This window comes from Moschus berezovskii, chromosome 14, assembly GCF_049115385.1.
Source record: "Moschus berezovskii isolate FMDL1 chromosome 14, NW_MosBer_1.0, whole genome shotgun sequence".
Classification (NCBI taxonomy): domain Eukaryota; kingdom Metazoa; phylum Chordata; class Mammalia; order Artiodactyla; family Moschidae; genus Moschus; species Moschus berezovskii.
In genome coordinates this window covers 56,024,033-56,045,984 of record NC_142473.1, presented here as the reverse complement: position 1 = coordinate 56,045,984, position 21,952 = coordinate 56,024,033, and the positions used below count along the sequence as shown (strand labels likewise).

The window sequence follows — 21,952 nt, the reverse complement described above, 5'->3', positions numbered from 1 at the left end:
TGATGCTGCCACTGAAAAGATCTTAGTGGGTTCCATTCCTGGTTGGAGAACTTAAGATCCTCCATGCTGTGCAGCACAGGCCACCCCCTGCCCCCGCCACAAAAGTAACAAAGCCTAATGCTTTTAAATTTATATCTATGAACAGAAGATTTGAATTTTTATGTAATCATAAATTATCATTATTTTCCATTATTGTATTTTTTATGCTTCTTCCTAGAAATCATATGGGTATTAATCTATATTTTCTTCTCAGTTCAGTTCAGTCGTTTAGTCGTGTCCGACTCTGCGACCCCATGAACCACAGCACGCCAGGCCTCCCTGTCCATCACCAACTCCCGGAGTTCACTCAAACTCATGTCCATCGAGTTGGTGATGCCATCCAGCCATCTCATTCTCTGTCGTCCCCGTCTCCTCCTACCCCCAATCCCTCCCAGCATCAGACTCTTTTCCAGTGAGTCAACTCGTCGCATGAGGTGGCCAAAGTATTGCAGTTTCAGCTTCAACATCAGTCCTTCCAATGAACACCCAGGATTGATCTCCTTTAGAATGGACTGGTTGGATCTCCTTGCAGTCCAAGGGACTCTCAAGAGTCTTCTCCAGCACCACAATTCAAAAGCATCAATTCTTCGGCAATCAGCTTTCTTCACAGTCCAACTCTCACATCCATACATGACCACGGGAAAAACCATAGCCTTGACTAGACGGACCTTGGTTGGCAAAGTAATGTCTCTGCTTTTAATATGCTATCTAGGCTGGTCATAATTTTCCTTCCAAGGAGTTCAGTTCAGTTCAGTCACTCAGTCGTGACCGACTCTCCGCGACCCCATGAATCACAGCACGCCAGGCGTCCCTGTCCATCACCAACTCCCGGAGTTCACTCAAACTCATGTCCACAGAGTCGGTGATGCCATCCAGCCATCTCATTCTCTGTCGTCCCCTTCTCCTCCCGCCCCCAACCTTTCCCAGCATCAGAGTCTTTTCCAGTGAGTCAACTCGTCGCATGAGGTGGCCAAAGTATTGCAGTTTCACCTTTAGCATCAGTCCTTCCAATGAACACCCAGGATTGATCTCCTTTAGAATGGACTGGTTGGATCTCCTTGCAGTCCAGTAAGCGTCTTTTAATTTCATGGCTGCAATCAGCATCTGCAGTGATTTTGGAGCCCCCCCACAAAAATAAAGTCTGACACTGTTTCCACTGTTTCCCCATCTATTTCCCATGAAGTGATGGGACCAGATGCCATGATCTTAGTTTTCTGAATGTTGAGCTTCAAGCCAACCTTTTCACTGTCCTCTTTCACTTTCATCAAGAGGCCTTTGAGTTCCTCTTCACTTTCTGCCATAAGGGTGGTGTCATCTGCATATCTGAGGTATTTTCTTCTAGATGTTCTAAATTTTTTTTTGTAGAGTGTCTTTAATCATTTTGTAATTTACCTGTATGTGTGATTTAAGATAGGAATTCTATATTTACTCTTTCTAAATAAGCACTTGTCCCAATACCATTTGTTGAACAGTCAAATTTGGACTCATCTCTATTATAAATCTGTTGAACAATCTGATTTGGACTGACCTCTCTTATGAATCGGTTCCCTTATACATACACATTTATTTCTTGGTTTTGGGATTGTTTCATTGGTCTTTTTGTCTGTTCCTGTCCAATATCACACTGTCTGTTCTTCAGAATTATATTTATTTGTAATGGTCCTTCTCTGTTACCTTTAGAATCAGTTTATTGTCCTATGTGTATTTTAGTTGGGATTACATTTAATTTATAGATTACGTGGATGATGTATTTTAAACTTGAGTCTTCTCATCTCAGTACAGGTTTCCTCTGTCAGCTGAAAGCAGAGTGTTTCTATGAAACCTTTTATAGGCTAAAGTGGCATAAAACAAAGGAGCAGTTACCTTAGGACACATCTTGCTAACAAATGCACAGAGTAAATAAAACACAGCTGTCTAACAGGCACAGTTCAAAGCTCCGGTGGCTTGGTGCTGAAAGGCTGAGTGTAGTTTCTGGGGAAGGACTTGGCAATGCCAGTCTCACAGCTTGGGATGTGCACTGCCTCTATAACAACTCACTCCAAAACAAATGCTGAATGCTATTTTTGCTTTCTCTCTTTTTTTTTAAAGTGAAAATCCTCTTTAGATTTCTTTCAGTTAGCAAAAAATACATTCTAATGTAAGCCTTTCATAAAAGTGAAATGGCATCAAGCAAGTTTTCAGAAAGTGTTAGATACCTATATTTTTAGGATTTTTTTCTTACATCATTCAGTTAATGTTTATAATTTTCTTCCTGCTGATGTGGAACATCTTTTTTTTCTATTATATAGTGTCTGTTGCTTTTTTGGATATATGTTCCTTATATTCTGTACATATTTTTTCATAATGCATGTGAATGTAACTTTATTAATATATTGACAGTTTTTTAAAACAGCTTTATTAAGATAATTTTCATACCATACAATTCACCCATGATAAATATACAATTCAGTCAAGAAAATTTATAAAATTTACAATTTCATTTTAGAAAACTTGTCATCCCTAAAAGTTCCTTTATACCTGTTTGCAGCTAATGCCGGCTCCCACTGTCAGCCCCAGACAACCACCAATCTGTTTTATGTGTCTGTGGATTGCTTTTTCTGTAGATTTTATATAAATGGAATCATACAATTTGTGGCTTTTTGTGTTTGGCTTCTTTTACTTAGCATTATATTTTTTTGAGATTTCATCAACTTTTACCATGTACCAGCAGTTCATTCTTCTTCATTTTTGATTAATACTATATTATATGGAAAGTCACATTTTTGTTTATCAATTCACTAGTTGATAGGCATTTGGATTTTTTCTGGGTTTTGGCTGTTTTTAGTAGCTGCTGTTGATATTCATGTGCAAGTCTTTGTGTCATCTATTGCTTTTATTTCTCAATGCATGGATATCCAGCTATGGTGATTCCTTATTCATTAAGTGGTTATTATATTTTCCTTTTAATTCTTTGAGCGAAATTTCCTTTGAACAATTTTTTTTCTAATTATTTATTTATTTGGCTGCAGTAGATCTTACTTGCAGTATGTGGGATCTAGTTCCCTGGCCAGGGATCAAACCCAGGCTGCCTGCATTGAGAACATAGAGTGTTAACCACTGAGCCACCAGGGAAGTCCTACCTTTGAACATTTTATAAAACTAGCTTTAAGGTCTGCTTCTACTAAATCAAATATATTGGCCTACTCAGGCAATATTTATTGCCTCCTTTTTTTCTCTGAGTATGGGAGACATTTTAACATTTCTTTGCATGTCTCATAATTTTTTGTTGAAAATTGGGCTTTTGAAATTACAATTCTGAAAGATCTGGGTTCTTTACCCAACCCTACCCTCCAAGGGTTGTTTTTGTTGAGTTGAGTAGTTAGTTGTGTCATTGTTTGCCCAGACTAATTCTGTAGAATCTGTCTACTCTGCTATATGCTGCTACTGGTATCTTTGCTCAGTTTCTTTTTTTATTCTTATCTTTAAGCCTGGATCTCGGTGATTCATCCCTGAGTCTGCATAGTTTGGTTGTCAGTCTGTGATTGGTCAGAAATTGTACTCAAATACCTCAAACCAGTAAGGCTTTTACCCTTTGGGTGGATGTATTGTTTGCTGGGAAATGTATTCAAAGTCTAGACCTTCTTACCTAGCTTTTTTTCCTCCTGTGCCTTCTAAGATCTCATCTGGATGTACAATTCTCAGCCTGCAAAGGCTTGGAGTGGGACTTGGATTCCCAGCCAGAGATTGAGACCATGTTGTGGCAGTAAAAGCACCAGATCCTAGCCACTAGACCAGTGATCAGTGACAAGGACCCTGGTCCTACAGCTTTGCAGAAAAGAATTTTCAGAAAGACAGAAAGTAGTGAAGCAAGTAAAGTATTTATTAAGAGGAAAAAAGAGTACAGTATGTGTGGATAGACACACGGGCAGACTCAGGGGGAGAGTCTCTCAGTCACGCCCTCTTGGCAGTTTAAATCATTTATATGGGCATTTCTTCTGGTTTTCCTTTGGGCGGTCATTTTGATTTGCCTTATTCACAGTCCATATTTGGTATTCTTAGGGTCCTTCATGTGGTGTACACATTTCTTAGCCAAGATGGATCCTACCGAAAAGGCATACGGGTAGCTCATCCCTTGACATTGCTCCCCTCTTTGGCCTGCAAGTAGCTTTTCTGTGCATATGTGGTCAGGGAGATTTTGGGACTTCAGGAATAAGAGATATGTGGTCTGGGCAGGGCCCAGCCTCCTCGCTTAACTGTCCTGTTATTCTTGTCTTGGAGTCTGGGTCAATAGAGAATGAATCTCCAGTTGCTTTATGGTGGGAGGTGGGGGTCATGGGTTGGCATCTACCTCATGCTTCACTATCAGTTAGGGATACATGGAAAGTTTCTGCTCTTTCATTTCCAGGATCTTTATGTTAAATTTCTGGCTAATCTGCTGCTGAGATGATCACCTCAGCTAGGACCACAGTCTCAGACTAGCAGAGCTACTGGTTTTCCTGATGCACTTCCTACCAAGATCACTACTTTTGTTAAATATCTCTAGACAGGGTACTCACCCTCTGTGATGGCCCACACTTTGTGGAGTGTGTTTCTCTCTGAATAAATCCACTTCTTGCCTATCTCAAAAAAAAAAAAAAAACAATCCTCTGGACATGAGTTTTTAACCCTTTGCTCCAAATCAAGTTAGTCTCTCTGGCAGTGAACCTGCTGGTTTTCTTTGCCACCGTTATCCTAATAGAATTATTACCTAACTGAATGGAGATGGGACCAACCCTAGGCTAAAATGCGTCACATTGCCACTATTCTTACCCAGAGGTCAACAGTTTTTCAGTTTATTGTTTGCTTTTGGTTGATTTCCAGAGCCTGTAATAGGTTTAAGTGAAAGCCGCTCAGTCATGTCTAACTCTTTGCAAGCCCATGGACTGTACAGTCCATGGAATTCTCAAGGCCAGAATACTGGAGTGGGTAGCCTCTCCTTTCTCCAGGGGTTCTTCCCAACCCAGGGTTCGAACCCAGGTCTCCCGCATTGCAGATGGTTACTTTACCAGCTGAGCCACAAGAGAAGCCCAAGAATACTGGAGTGGGTAGCCTATCCCTTCTCCAGGGTATCTTCCCAACCCAGGAATCAAACCGGGGTCTCCTGCATTGTAGGCGGATTCTTTACCAACTGAGCTATCAGGGAAGCGTAATAGGTATAAACACATACGTTAAAAAAGAAGAAAGATCTCAAATCACTAACCTAACCTTCCATCTTAGGAACTAGAAAAATGAGAGGAAACTAAACCAAAGCAAGGAGAAGGAAGGAAATAATAAACATTAGAGCAGAGATAAATGAGGTAGGAAATAGAAAAACAATAGAATCAGCAGAACTCGAAGCTGGTTCTTTGAAAAGGTCAACAAAATTGACAGACTTTAGATAGATTGACTATATTTCTCTCCTATGGCTGCCGTAACAAATTATCACAAATATGGTGGCTTAGAACAACAAAACTTTATTTCTCTCACAACTCTGGAAGCCAGAAGTCTAAAATCAAGCTGTCAGCAGGATTAGTTCTTTGTGGAGGTTCTGAGGGAAGAGAATCTATTCCATACCTCCGCAAGTTTCTTGTGGTTGTTGGAAATCCCTAGCAGTCCCTTGGCATGTAGACTGGAATCACTCTGCTTCTGTTTTCATCTTACTTTTTCCCATGTCTCTTTTTCTACTGTCTCTTAGAAAAGAATGGCTGAGAGTCTTAATTACACATGTTTAGCCCCTTTTTCCAAATAAGATCAGTTTCATAGGTTTGAGGAGTTAAGACATGGATATATCTTTTCTTTTTTTTTTTTTTCTGACTGCACAAGGCTTACAGGATTTTAGTTGCCCAACCAGGGATTGAACCATCACCCTTGACAGTGAAAAGACAGATTCCTACCCACTGAAGCTCCAGGGAAGTCACAAGACATGTATATGTCTTTTATGGGGCACCATTCAATCCACTACACTGATACCTCCCCTCATCCCACCCCCCCAAAAAAAAGATTTAAATCACTAAAATCAGGAATGAAAGTGTGATTACTTTCCAATATTACAGAATTACTACCAATATTACAGAAATCAGGATTATAAGAGAATACTATAAACAGATACCAATAAATAACCTAGACAAAATGAACAAATTCCTAAAAACACAAACTGAAAACTAACTGAAGAAGAAATCAGTTCAGTTCAGTTCAGTCACTCAGTCGTGACCGACTCTTTGCGACCCCATGAATCACAGCACGCCAGGCCTCCCTGTCTATCACCAACTCCTGGAGTTCACTCAAACTCACGTCCATCGAGTCGGTGATGCCATCCAGCCATCTCATTCTCTGTTGTCCCCTTCTCCTCCTGCCCCCAGTCTTTCCCAGCATCAGAGTCTTTTCCAGTGAGTCAACTCTTCGCATGAGGTGGCCAAAGTATTGGAGTTTCAGCTTTAGCATCAGAGAAATAGAAAAATATAAATAACTTTATAGTAAGTAAAATGATTGAATCGTAGTAAAAAAAATTCCACTATAGAAAAATGTAGTACCAGATGGCTTCATAGGTGAATTCTCCCACATATTTAAAGAATTAACAAATTTTTCCAAAAAAATGGAGAACTTCTTAACTCGTTCTATGAGGGGAGCATTATCCTGATGCCTTCTAATTTTTTCTAGTATATATTGTATATACATGCTTCAAAATTGGTATCATTTTGTTTTCACAAGTACTTTTTTCATATAAAATACATTTTGAAATATTCTTGCCTTTAAATATTCCTTGAAAATGTGATTTTAATGACCTCATAGTATTTTATTATATTAACATGCCATAAATTTTCATGTCCCTTTTTGTATGTTTATATAAATCTGTAGTGAAGATTTTTTTAATACTTATTTTAGTATACCTCTTTGATAACTTCCTTAAGACAGCTTTAAGAAATGTGTTTCCTGGTCAAAAACAAAGATTTGTTAATATTTTCTGTATAGACTCATTACCTTCCACAAAGATTATATCAATTTATTCTCTGAAAAACAGTGCACGAAAGTATCTATTCCTGATGTTATCAAAGCTGTGTTTTAAAATTAAATAAATATTAATTAAATAAGAGCAACAGTTTGGATGAATATAATACTCTTAATTTAATATTATTTTAATTTTTTGCTACTGGTAAATTGCACGTTTTTATTTTGTGCTATTTAAACAACTCTTCAGAACAGTCAAAAGTTGAAGAAAAGAATGGATCATTAAACGGATAAGATAGTTAATGCTAAAGATAGTGATGATACATTAACAGAGTTGAAGTTCATATTTTATACCAAACAAACTGACATCCAGGATATATTTATTAAGTACTTATAGTCTCTTACATACTACTTTAGATATGGAAGCTTTATAGTACGGTTAGCTCACATTTTCATTGCAGGGCATTCATTCATTGATCATTTAACAGATATTTACTCAGTGCCTTCTATGTGCCTTTTATTGGAGATACAACATTTAACAAGATCCAGATAGCCTCTGGCCCCTTAAAGGAGAATGAAAATATCAAAATAATCTTATTCATTGACTACTTATTATTTTCCATACATTATACTGATACTAACCTCATTACATACATTATTTTCTTTGATATTAAATTAATATTTGGAAACTGCATTTTGGAGACTTGCATGTGTCTGATCAAACCCATTCATATCAAATAAAATACTAACTTGCTTTTTAAAAGACCTTTCAGTATTAAAAGTGTGGTGCTTTTGTTAGATAAGCCTAGAATGAGCACACACACACGTACACACAGTCTCATTCTATTTAAATGTTGTAACACTTTCAGTTTTCAGGCTATTAGTAGTTATGAGAAAGGCTAAGGATGCTGATTCCCCCTTAGAGCTAAAATTTATTTGTCCTGCTTCTGTGAAATTAAAGCTAAGAATAATCATAAATGCCTTTTTAGTTTGATTTTTATTGCACCTTCTACATAGAGGCCATTAGCACTGTTGCATAAAACTCTAATGGCTCTTGCCAGAGGAGACTGAATAAGCAGTCAGATGTTGAAGAAGCTCCCTGAACTTTATTTCTTGATTACAGGAAGATTCACTCACCATCTTCATAGATTTCTGTAAACCAGATAGTTTTCTCTAAGAGATCAAAATCTAACAGAAACTGGAATGTTTTTACCAAATAGGCAGCATTTAAAATCAGAATAAACCTCTATATCTCTCTTAAGAAATCTGTTATAATTATAGGTACCATGGAACTTTGGAATAAAAAAATAGAAAATTTTTGTCTAATAATTTTAAATCCATTACTTAAAAAGATATTTAAGGCACAGTCTGTTACACCTGCAATCTTACTTAGTGGGTACAAAAATGCTTAGTTGTAACTTTTAGAAGCGAAATCGTTGTTATTGCTGAAAAATGGATCCTGTCTTTCTTGACCTTCCTTCCTTCTTTTTTGAATGTCCTGAGCTAATGCTTTTTCTGTGTTCTATTACTGCTGAGCACAGCAGAGCTTGTTGCTGGAACTGACTTAAGTATGGACATGTGAATGTTTATAATAAGAAAAGCCAAATTATTTTCCATGGACTCTATACTTGAAAGCTTTGATACACTGAGTAAGGATATGCCCCCTACCCTCCCTCCCCTGTATACTTGACTACTCTATTAAAATATGAAAACATTTTGCTTTATGTGTTTAGCTCAGAGCCTGCTTTTATTAAATGTAAAGACCAAAATGTGTATGGTTCTTATCTTTACTGTATTTTTTAGAAAACATTTGTAATCTTAAATCAGCTTTAGAGTACAACTTAAAAACCATTTTAAAACCTACTGAACTGATTTATTAGGAAAACAAAAATAATCAAAATGATGTTAGTCTTAGGTAAGCATTGATAAATACTGATTTCAGTTGCTAAGAACTGAGCCACTTTTTAAAATTTTAAATGTGACCAATGTAATTCTTGAGGTTTTCACATGTGCTCAGGCATCATTTCCTCCAGAAAATCTTCCTTAAACCTCCACATTTGTTCCAGTGCCTCTCTACTAGAACCCTGTATAATTAAATCATACTATTTAATATACTATCTCCAATACTTGGCCAAATTCTTCATGGTTATGTACTCAAATACACACATATAAACACAGACTCAACCCTTAGCATCATTCTTGGCACAGCGTAGGACCTCAAGAAATACTTTTTTGAACTGAACTGTTGAATAATTATTTTTTAACTTTTTTTTATTGGAGTATAGTTGAATAACCATATTGTGTTAGTTTCAGGTATGTGGCAGAGTGATTCAGTTATACATATACATATATCTATTCTTTTAAAAATTCTTTCCCCATTTAGATTATTAACATAATATTGAGCAGAGTTCCCCTTTGCTATAGAATTAAGTCCTCGTATCATAGTACAAATTACATAGAAAATTCAGGTGCAAAGAAATGTAGCTATCATATGTTAATGTACCATATATCTAAGATTGTTCCTGTCAGAGGCTATCTTTGAGCTATAAAAGATCAGACCCCATTCAGTACAACCACTTGTTGTAGTTCAGAAGAGCACTAAACTATTTCCTTTCCATTAATGGTTCTGTATATCCAAGAAATGTATATTAACTCTTCCCTGAAATTTCAATGTGAGAAACTTTCAGATTGCCTATATCTGGAATAATGCTGTATTAAAACTAAGGCTTTATATTTTTCATGCTAAATACTGGCGTTTCAATACTTCAGTCTCAAAAGTGCACTCAAAAGATGATATTTAAATAACACAATCAAAAGGTGAATGTCGGGAAATTCTAGATTCCATTCTAAATTGGAATGCCAAAAATTCTTCTATTTTCAACAGTCCTGTTTACTGACATATATGTTATTCTGGTTTGCGTACCTAAAGATTTGAATTTCAGTCATGTTAATAGTTTCTCCCAGAAGCCTTTCTGTGTCCTCCTTCAGTCTTTTGTCCCTTCACGTCTTCTTGCTTCCACTTATGAAACTATGCCCATATCATCACTTCCTGTTGGTCATCGGGTCCACAGCCAAGGAAGAGCCCCATTTTACTGTGGGAGTGGTACAGTTGGTAAACAAAAATCTGCTATTTAACTAAGCAGGAGGCATGCCCTGTGGTGGAGTAAAAACTGAAAGAGTGATGAAACTTTTTACCTTTGAATAATTTAGGACCCTGTTTTTCATGGGCAAAAATTTCTGTAGGCAGGCTCTTAGATTATTTTGATTATGTTGTTATATAAATCTGTATAAAAAAGCCTAGGTTAAAAAATGTATGCTTTTGGCTTTTATACAAGCATAAAACCAAAACAGTTATTTAATCACAAGCAAATCTATAAAATCAGTAAAATTCAAATTGATAAAATGAATTAAATATAATAGCTGATAATGATTCATTGACCCTAAATTGCTCCTTGAAATGTAAATTATGATGTTCTCTTAAGGGTTGAGTTCTCAGTGCCTATACTACCTCATGCCTATAATGACTCTGTTCTCTCACCACCCTTTTTGCTTTGTTAGTATAGCACCCACTGATGTCATTTTATCTTCACTGTGTTTCAACTGTGTCATTTACATTTTCAATTTACCCTCATTTTAAGTTCAGAATCTATTCTCATTAACCTAGGACCACTGGAGTAAAACTGCTAGGCCCACTGTAAACATAAGCATTGATATAGAAATCACATGGCAGTACTCCAATAAAAGATAATCATATGTATAACCCTAAATTATATTCTTTAAAATGATTTATTAGAATGAAAGCAAAAAATGTAAATTCTCACAGATAATTTGTGGACGGCAAAAATTATGTGATTATATCCCCAGCTTCCATTATAAGGAAAGCTACTGTAGTTATTTTTGCCTCTAAGTATATATGTGAGTGACAAAATGGATTTGAGACTGGGATGGGGCAAAAGAGATTTCCTAAAGTGTATACTCAGGCCAGTATAGTCTTGGTGTGAGTCCCTTGAAGTGTGCTGCTTTAATTTACTCACCTTTGTCACATAATTTTGCTTGATTTCTAATTCTGCTGTGTTGATTAAAAATGAAGATCATTTAGCAGAAGGACAAGATGGAAAATAATGAATGTCTGAGGGACTAAAATTCATGGATATTTAGAAGATCGTCAAAGTGATATATATTAAAGCTTTTAAATCAAGTATTTGTGGAATGCATGAAGTTCCTTGCAAAGTTCTGAGATTCCCCAGAGCACAGAGATAAAACATGGTCACTAAATAAACAAATAGCAGCAGCAACAACAAATCCTAGGGAGAGGGGAATCTGATTTCTGGGCTCCCAGGTGGCACTAGTGGTAAAGAACCTGCCTGCCAGTGCAGGAGACATAAGAGACACAGGTTCAATCCCTGGGTCAGGGAGATCCCCTGGAGAAGGGCATGGCAACCCACTCAAGTATCCTTCCCTGGAGAATCCCATGGACAGAGGAACCTGGCAGACTACAGCCCATAGGGTCACGAAGAGTTGGACACGACTGAAGCAGCTTGGTGCAGGACAGAGTTGCCACATTATGTTTTAAATGTCCTATTCTTAACCAAAAACTAAACTTATATAAACAAGACGATATAACCCATTCACAGAAACAAAAAGAGTCTATAGAAACTGACCTCAAGGAAGACCATACATTGAACTTACTAGACAAAGATTCTATTAAATCACCTCTTTATGAGCGAAGATCATAAATATGATTAAAGAGCTAAATAAAACCATGTCCAAAGAAATGAAAGTATGAGAACAATGTTTTACCAAAGAGAGAATATCAACAAAGAGACAGAAATTATAAAAGGGAACCAAGTAGAAATCCTGAAGTTGAAAAGTGTGGTAACTAAAAATAAAATACACAGAAGGATTTGGCAGCAAAGCTGAACCAACAAAAGAAAAAAATCCATGAACTTAAAGATCAGACAATTGAGATGATCCTGTCTGCAAAAGGAGTAGATAATTAAGTCTGATTTAAAATACAGTGCATAATGTAATCATTATAAAGTATTGATGGGCTTATACTGTATGAAGATATATCTCTGTGATAATAATAGCACAGAAGAGGGAGAGTAGAGCTATAAAGGGGCCTAGTTTTTGTATTCTGTTGAAATTAAGTTTGCATTAATCCAAACCAGTTTGCTTAATGGAAGGTGTTAACTGTAATCCTCAGGCAACCGCTACAAAAATCTTAAAAAGAACTAGTAAAAGAAATAAGGGACTTAAAACAGTATACTATTTTACAGACCTCATGAGATCCTATTCTTATCTCTCTATAGATGAGGAAACTGAGGCTTAGAGACGTTATACAGCTTAAGTACATAATAGAATCAAGACTCAAAACCAAATCTTTCATCAAAATCCTTTATTATAGGTCCTCTGTGGGAAATAGGTGAAGTTATTGGGTAGAATATAGAAATATTTAAGCTTTATTATTTTAATAGCCATCTTTTATAAGTACCATAATACTCTGTAGTCTCTATCAGATCAGGAATTTAATGCTCCCTCAGGGTCAGTGTTTCCCCAAAGTGCCATTGCTAGTTAAGTGGTAGATCTGAGATTTGAATGCAAGTGTATGTGGGTCAAGGCTTTCTATTGGACCATGCTGCTTTTTGCAACCCAAATATTGAGATGGTTTTAGCACATTCACAACCAGATGACACACACTTGTAAGTAACTCAAGAGGACAATACAGACTTTACAGAAAAGCAGTATTAAATTTTCCTTTCCTGGGTTTATAATTCACAGATAGCTTTGTTTTCCTCCTTCATAGAACCTGAAGTAACTCAGTGCTTTTAAATAAAATAACCAAGTAAAAATTTAGGTGACATGTTTCTAATTTTACTTTATATCAACTGTCAGAGTCAACCGTATATTAAAGATATTCACAGTGATGCAAAGAGTTGCTTTGATCTCTTTAAATTTGTAAAAATCTACTTTCTCTTTGCATCCTAGTTAAGTGCAGCTTAAAGTCTTCTCAGAAAGATATCCAAATGCAGTCAGGCAATCGTTGTTTTGCATCAGTAAAGGAGAACTGTAGAATTTCATGATTTAATTTTAAGACAGCTCTTATTTATCATCATCTTGATATTTATATTCTTGACTTTTACCAAAGACTATTTAGAATGCCCATTGCTCCCAGAAAAAGAAGAGTTTGCTTTTTCTAGGCTGCATTAAGGAAACTCAAGAGATTTCAGCATAGCTCTGTTACTGCAAATTCTCTGCCCTTCCTGGATCTGTATAAGGAGGCCACTGTTTAAAGTTCTTACTTTAGGGGAAATTGCATCAAATGCTTAGAAAAATGACTACATTTTCTTTCTCCTAACTCCTAATTAATTTCCCTCTTCAAGCAAGTTCCAGGAATTTATACTTTCCTATAAAATAAATGTTTAGTGGAACACCCTAGAATTCTAAGCTTCTGAATTTGTCTTTGTGTGTGTGTGTGTGTTAGTTGCTCAGTTTTGTCCGACTCTCAGCAACCCCATAGAAGGTAGCCCACCAAGGCTTCTCTGCCCATGGAATTCTCCAGGCAAGAATACTGGAGTGGGTTGCCATTTCCTTCTCCAGGGGATTGAACCTGGGTATCCTGCATTGCAGACAGATGCTTTACCATCTGCAGTCTGTTAATGAAAGAAAGGAATGTCTTAAGGCTCAGAATGGCACCAGGCCCCTCACCCATAGATGCATTTGTCTTTAGGATATCCCAATTTTCCTTTACTAGTTTGAGTATTTACTACTGTGAGTTTGGGTTCCACACTCAACTGATTTTAGAGATCAAGTTGATCAAATGAATAAAGAGAGCAGAAGTAATATATAAAAGAGTACTGTAATATGTAAGGAACATATATATATATATAAAATATATAATATAAATAATATATAAGGAATCTGAAAAGAATATAGATATTGAAAGGCATTCAGAAGCCTTTCAGCTTTTTCAAACTATTAAAATGACCTAAACAAAAGCCCCATGGTTTCTTCATTTAGATATTACAGACTTCTTCCCATAGCAATTGGTACCAAGTAATCAGAAACAAAATTTGTGTTTAAAAGTTACATTTGAGTGAGTTCCCTACCAAATTTTTGCATGGTGGAGACCACTGAGAATCTCATACTGCCAGATTAACTCATATTTGTATAAACCTTAAAAGAATACTTATCCTGCCATTTCTGAGCATATATATGAATTCTAATGTATCATTGATTATGAAATTTATGGCTATGCATGCAGATCTCTATAAGAATAGAAGTTTGTGCACATCTACTGGTTTGAAATTGAACAAACAAGTGTACTTAGAGAACATTCTTGTGCCTTGCTCATGTAAATGCTAGACAGGGCTCAGATGCATCTTTATCATGCATGTCCTTATCAAACTATTATATTTGTGACACTTTTATAATTTATTGTAAGCTTTAAAAGTTTTTACCTTACTTTAAATTTATAAGAAATACATGTAGCTTTTAGGTTGTTTCTGATTTGGCTTTGAAATAAAAATTGTCTATTTCAAGCTTTTAGATCTGTTTAATTGAAAAGAAGCAGGAATAGTAAGGCAAGCTGTTGAATTATTATCACTTGCAACTAGTGATCTGTATGAATCAAGGGTGACAAGAGTGGAAGCTGCAAAATTAGGCCCCAATTATAAGAGAGGGAAGGCACTGAAGAGTTATTTTGAGAGTGAAGTAGATATAATCAGGCATTTACTTTATCTTAATTGGGTCAGCTTTACTCTGACAAAAAAATAACATGTAGCATGTAATTTACAGACTTAAATTTTAACCAGACACAATTTCCCTTGTCTGAGCTTCACACCTGTATATCATACTGTCCCTTAAGCTAAACCATTCTCTTCTCCAGCTGCGCTTCTTCTTGTGTTCTTGGCACAGTGTATAATACCCACTTACCTGCCTAGATCAGACACTTGGAAGGAAAGGTTTACTTTCCCCTCTGCCTTTCTTTCAACATCTAGTTAATCACTAAATCTTGTTAATTTCATTTCTTATTTACTACCTTCCAGACATCCTGTTTCATCTGAGTTATTGCAGCAATCTCCTATTGCCCTGTATCTTGCCAACTCATTTCTACAGTGCAGATAGGAGAATGCTTCCAAACCATGTATTTTACTTGACTGCTAGACTATGTTCATTAACGACTCATGGCATTTAAACTAAAGTACAAGCAAAACAAAACAAAAAATCTTTTGACTGCATGATCTGGACAGGGCTTACCTCTTGGTTCTTCACTTATTCTCCTCATTTCTCTTCCCTGTTATCCCAACAATGTACATCTTTTAGTTCTTCCAATATTCCTCTTTTGCCTCTAGGTTTTCACAAAGGCTTTTCCTCTTTCTTGACTTCTATCTTTCCCTCTCCCCCTTGGTTTTGCTAACTCTTGCTTATTAAGATTTTCACCTAATCATTATCTACTCTGGACAACCCTCTTGTCTTTTTATTTCTTAACTTCTAATGATAGCATAAAATCTTAGCATAAAATAGGCACTTATAATGCCTATTTGTCTGTCTTTCCTTTTGGTTAAGTTCCCTGAAGGGAAGGATCTTGTCTGTTTACCACTGTGTCTTCTGTGCTGAGTTCAGAGTTTGACATGTACTTAATATGTATCTGTTAAACAAATAATATGCCAGTCAGAATTCACATGCTAAAAAAAAATAAAATGAGCCCACACTCAAGTCCCATAACAGAAAAGGAAGCCTAATGATGTTATGTAACACTGGTAAAAATTTGTGTAAGCTGGCAAAGAAATTAATTTCACAAAACTTTGTCTAATGCAGTAGTTCCAAACCTTTTTAGTAGTGGCATTTTTTATGTGGAATCCCAAGACATAAAACATATATGACTCTGCATGCCTTCTCTCCCTCAAATCCTACTCTCTTGACCACAGGGGTAAACTTACAGGCCAAGCTGGTGTGCAAGAGAGAGCATCACACCCCTGCCCATTGCTCAGGGTTATTGGACAGATTTTGGCACTTGACCTAAATTAGGTCATCCCTAGGATGGAAGCTGAAAGATAAGTTGAAAATAGCCTATTCTTCCCACCAGGAGACTCAGACCAATTCACAGGGAAAAGCAGTGATGAAAAACTTGGCAGAGTAAAGCTGGGAGTGAGGAGCAAAGGAGAGGGGCAGAAATTGTCCTTGAATTGGGTAGTTCCTGAACAAGCATCACCTTGTCCTTGTTATTTGTTTACCTGAGCCAACAAACTCCCATTTTGTGCAAGTTACTTTGAGTTGAGTCTTTGTTATCTGCAGTTAAGAGACTCCTTACTAAAGGGTAATGGATGGTAATTGTAGCTTATATCAGCCCTTCCAATAGGCAATTTAGAAGCATCTCCTATCTGCAGTGTGGAAATGAGTTGGTGAGAGGGACAACTGTATGCTGAGCAATAGGAGATTGCAGCAATAATCCAAATGATATAGTTACTAAGTACTGTGATAGATAGCGATAAAGTCCTCTGTGTGATAAGGATAAGTACTGTGATGGAAGAGTTTATATAAAGCATTTTCAAGCTCTCTCCTTTGTTTCCTAGTATTGCATTCTGTTTTAGGGAACTAATTCTTTTTAATTATTGGATTTTTATCAAAGTCCATATATGCAATCTACCTACTAAACACAAACCAGGTTGAGACAGTACTACCGAGAATTGCTTTGAACTTCACCTCTCAGCACCATCACTTGTTCAACAATTGCAGTTAACTTGAGGCAGGGGTAGAGCCAGTCATAGGGTAATCATCCACTTGTTTTGCTTTGAATTCTAACCATTTCTTAATTTTTGTACCTCCTGCCTTAACTTTACGAACACAAGCAATAATACACCTAGGCCAGAAGGCCTCCAGCTATCTTATTCTTATCAACCAAAAAAAATGGTACGTGGGTGTGTTAATGAATTCTGTAACCCTATAAAATTTGGGGAGTTCTGGTGGGGTTCCCAGAATTCTGAATATTCTCATCATATTCTGGGGATCATGATGATATGATGAAAGAAATATTTAAGATTAATCTCTGTGTGCTAGAAGAGACTTCCAATCACTTGACCCACCTCCAACCTAATGTAAATTTGTTAAGCCTTGTTTGAATTGCTGAAGCCAAGAGATGCCTTTAGTGTGTTTGGTACGTGATTAACGGTACGTTTTTCTCTTAACTGGAATACAGTGAGGATAGCTTGCCTATGGGGCTTCCGAGGTAGCACAGTGGTAAAGAATTCGCCTACCAATGCAGGAGATGCAAGAGACTCAGATTCAATCCCTGGCTTGGAAAGATCCCCTGGAGTAGGAAATGGCAAACCACTCTAGTATTCTTGCCGAAAAATTCCACGGACAGAGGAGCCTGGCAGGCTATAGTCCATAGGGTCGCAAAGAGTTGAACACAAGTGAGCAACTATGTGTGTGTGCACATGGCTGCATGTGCGTGTGCACGCGTGCACACACACACAGAGCTTGCCTATAAGCTCTCTAATTCAGGATATTTTTGTTGCTATATTAAACTCTAGAGTAAAGCATTCTTTCATTTATTCTATAAATATCTTTGAGCATCTGCTATCGGCCAGGCTCTGTGCCTGAAAAAGACTTAATCCATGACTTGTAGTAATACCCATGCAATATACAAATTATGGAAACACTAATATGGAACTGGTTAAATCAGTTTTGTAAAGCATTTGCAACATTCAGTTCAGTTCAGTCACTCAGTCGTGTCCGACTCTTTGCGACCCCATCCACTGTCCATCACCAACTCCCAGAGTTCCCCCAACTCATATGCATCGAGTCAGATCTTAGATACCAGCTAAAGAATTTTAACTTTTCAAAATGTATAGTGGGAACTTAAAAATTTTTGGGGGGTAGCACCACTTTTTCTTTCTAGTCTGATATTCAGATTTTCTTTTTTTATGGAAAATTTCCCATATTCACCAAAGTAAAAATAGTAATATAATGACCCCCATGTATTCAGTATGATTATCAATATATACCAGTCCATTGAAGATTTTTAAGCAAAGCAAAAATGGAGACTCACTGTGCCATTCCTTTACATTAGTTGATCTTTACAGTGTCCCATGGAGTATGTGGTATTCCCACCTTCCCTATTTATAGAAGAGAGAAAATGATGCAGTAAAAGTTCTGAGATTCTACCCAATTCCAGCTTATTTTCAGAACTCAAGTTCTTTCCCATGCTACCTTTATAACTCTGAAGTAGAGCATGGTTCTTGGTTGCTCATCTGCCTGGTTGATATATTGGTGCTATTGATCCCATTCATGGTGGACTTCTACCTTCAGTCACTGTGCTGGAGTCACAGGGTCACCAGGATCTAAGTCAATGTAAATATTCAACCTAATCAGCTAAAATGACTCTTCATTTAGTCCAGTGGTCGTCAAAGTATGGTCCCCAGACCACCAGCATCAAGTTGTTAGAAACTACAAATTCTCAGGCCCTACCCCCAACCTACTCAGAAACTCTGGGGGTGGCAGCGCATGATGCCTGTATTCCCATTTGCTATGTTAAATAAAATGCTTCAGTGGTTTCCTGCAAACACAGCTTATGACCATCTACCAAGAGCATTTCTAAAGCAAAAACCTCGTATCGGTTGTATGTTCATTTTTTAACAAGTTCATGAAAAGTAGTCGTAAGATAAGAATTATTATTCAGACTTAACACCAGCAGTCTCTCTGGGGATGTTACATAACCTCATGGAAAGAAATCTTAAGGAATTTGCACTGTCTATATTTACAGTGCTTGCTGGTGCCATCTAGTGGTGTAATTACAATGGACCGTGCAGTTTTATTACTGCTTTGAGGACACAATTTGTGGTTTTAAGTCAGTTTTATAGTAAATGTTTAATTAAATAACCAAAGTAAGAAAAAATATTTTTCCTTACTATAAAACCTCCATTGAGAATTCTTAGATATAGGACCAAAACACAAGCAAAAAAAAATAGTTAAATTAGGGCACAACAAAATTTAAAACTTTGGCACATCAAAGGACACTATTGATAGAGGGAAAGGGTGGCCCACAAAGTGGGAGAATATATTTGAAAATCATGTATCTAGTAAGATGTACTTAGTCGCTCAGTTGTGTCTGACTCTTTGCAACTCTTCGGACTGTAGCCCTCTAGGCTTACTCCTCTGTCCATGTAATTTGTCAGGCAAGAATACTGGAGTGGGTTGCCATTTCCTTCTCCAGGAAATCTTCCTGATCCGGGGATCAAACCTGCGCCTCCTATGTCTCCTGCATTGCAGATGGATTCTTTACCCTGTGAGCCATCGGGGAAGTCCATCTAGTAATATATATGTATCCAAAATATAAATATGTGCTAAGTCATTTCAGTCATGTTCAACTCTTTGCAACCCAACTCTTTGTAGCCCACCAGGCTACTCTGTCCATGGGATTTTCCAGGCAAGAATACTGGAGTGGGTTGCCATGACTTCCTCCAGGAGATCTTCCCCACCCAGGAATCGAACCCATGTCTCTTACTTGTCCTGCATTGACAGGCAGGTTCTTTACCGCTAGTGCCACCTGGGAAGCCCAAATATATAAATAGCACCCAAATATATAAAGAACTCTTACAGCTCAACAACAAAATGACAAACAACACCAATTTAAAAAATGAGTGGAAACTGTTATATTTAAAATGGATAACCAATAAGATCCTATCCTATAGCACAGGGCACTCTGCAATGTTATGTGGCAGCCTGGATGGGAGAGGAGTCTAGGGGAGAATGGATACATATATGTGTATGGTGAGTCACTTTGCTGTCCGCCTGGAACCATCACAACATTGTTAATTGGCTATATAAGAAGAAAAGTTTTGAAAAAGTGTGTATAGGACTTGAGTAGACATTTCTTCAGAGAATATATACACCTGGCCAATAAGCACTTGAAAAGACACTCAGTACCAGTAGTCATTAGAGAAATGCAAAATCAAAACCACAATGAGATACCACTAGGGCAGCTTTAATAATTAAAAAACAAAACAGAAAATAGCAGATGTTGTTGAGATTGTGGAGAAACTGGAACCTTTATATATTGCTGATGGGGATGTAAAACAGTGCAGCCACTATGGAAAACAGATGGTCTGTTCCTTAAATAGTTAGACATAGAATTTCTACCCGGAGACCCAGCAATTCCACTACTAATTATATACCCAAGAGAATTGGAAACAGGTGTTCAAACAAAAACTTGTACACAGATGTCCACAGAGCATTATTCATAATAGCTAAAAAGTGAAAACAACCCAAAGATTCACCAACTAATGAATAAATAAAGAAAATATGGCATATCCATAAAATGTAATATTTTTCAGCTGTAAAGTGAAAGTCACTCAGTTGTATCCAACTCTTTGCAACCCCATGGACCATACAGTCCATGGAATTCTCCAGGCCAGAATACTGGAGTGGGTAACCTTTATCTTCTCCGGGGGATCTTCCCAACCCAGGGATCGAACCCAGGTCTCCCTCATTGCAGGCGGAGTCTTTACCAGCTGAGCCACAAGGGAAGCCCGAGAATACTGGAGAGGGTAGCCTATCCCTTCTCCAGGGGATCTTCCCAACCCCAGGAATCCGGGATCTCCTGCATTGCAGGTGGATTCTTTACCAACTGAGCTATCAGGGAAGCCATACAATGATGTACTAATTAATTCATGAACCTTGAAAATATTTTAAATGACAGAGGCTGGCACAAAAAACCACATATCATGTGATTCCATTTATATGAAATGTCCAGAAGAGGCAAATTCATTGAGTTAGAAAGTGGATTAGTCGAAGATACAGAGAACATACTTGTGAACATAGTGGGGGAAGGAGAGAGTGGGATGAATGGAGAAAGTAGTATAGTTTTATATACACTACCATGTATAAAATAGATAGTTGGTGAGAAGTTGCTATGTAACACAGGGAGCCCAGCAAGGTACTCTGTGGTGTTCTAGAGGGGTGGGGTAGGGGGAGGGGAGGGAGACCAAGAGACAGGTGATATATATATATATATAGATATCTATATATGTGTGTGTATATATATGATGTATATATGTATATGTATACAATTGTGGCTGGTTTGAGTTGTTGTGATGCTGTGATTCATGGGGTTGCAAAGAGTCGGACACGACTGAGCGACTGAACTGAACTGAACTGAGCTGAACTGAACTGAGCTGTAGGACAGAAACCAATACAACATTTATACTGTTGTAGCAATTTTCCTCCACTTAAAAAAAAAGAAGAAGAAAGTGGATTAGTGGTTGCCAGAGATGGAGAGAAAGGTAGGAATGGATGTGACCACTTAATGGGTATGAAATTTCTTTTGGAAGCAATGCAGATGCCCTGGAATTAGATAGTAGTGATGGTTGTACAACATTGTGAGTGTACTGAAAGTCAATGAATTGCACACTTTAAAATAGTTCAATGGTGACTTAAATGTGTGAATTTTCCCTGGTTTTAAGAAGATCTCTGTTGATTTGCAAGACTCCAGAACCCTTATTTTTATTATTATTGATGTATTGATATATTTTCCCATCATTGTTGCTAGTATGTATGTATTCTATTTGTTCTGCTTTTTTAACCTAAAATTGTTCAATACATTGTTTACCATCTACACAGTTTCCATATTTTTGTTTTGGTGGCTGTGCATATTTTAGTCACTGTGTATATCATAACTCAATCATTTCTCAAATGTTTAGTGGTTTTCTCTTTTTTTCAATTTTTAAGGATACTTAAATAAATAAGAATGTTTAATTTTCTTTGTAGATATTGCATTGATGTTCCTTCCCCAAAACAGAATTTCTGACTTTTTTTTAATTTTACTATTTCTATTGTGGTTTTTCTCTGATTGCTGTATAGTAAGAATATATGAATTTAGAATCCTACCAATAATGGATGAGGGAAAATGGAGGAAATTAATGTTTATAGAATGTTCCATTCTGTTCCAGGCACTGCATATGGATCCTTT

General features: G+C 37.0%; 1 protein-coding gene across 1 annotated transcript in view; it reads left to right on the top strand.

Annotated features, from left to right (window-relative positions):
• Positions 1-21,952, top strand: part of FCHSD2 (FCH and double SH3 domains 2) — a 249,661-nt gene that overhangs the window by 154,450 nt on the left and 73,259 nt on the right. The window lies entirely within an intron of this gene.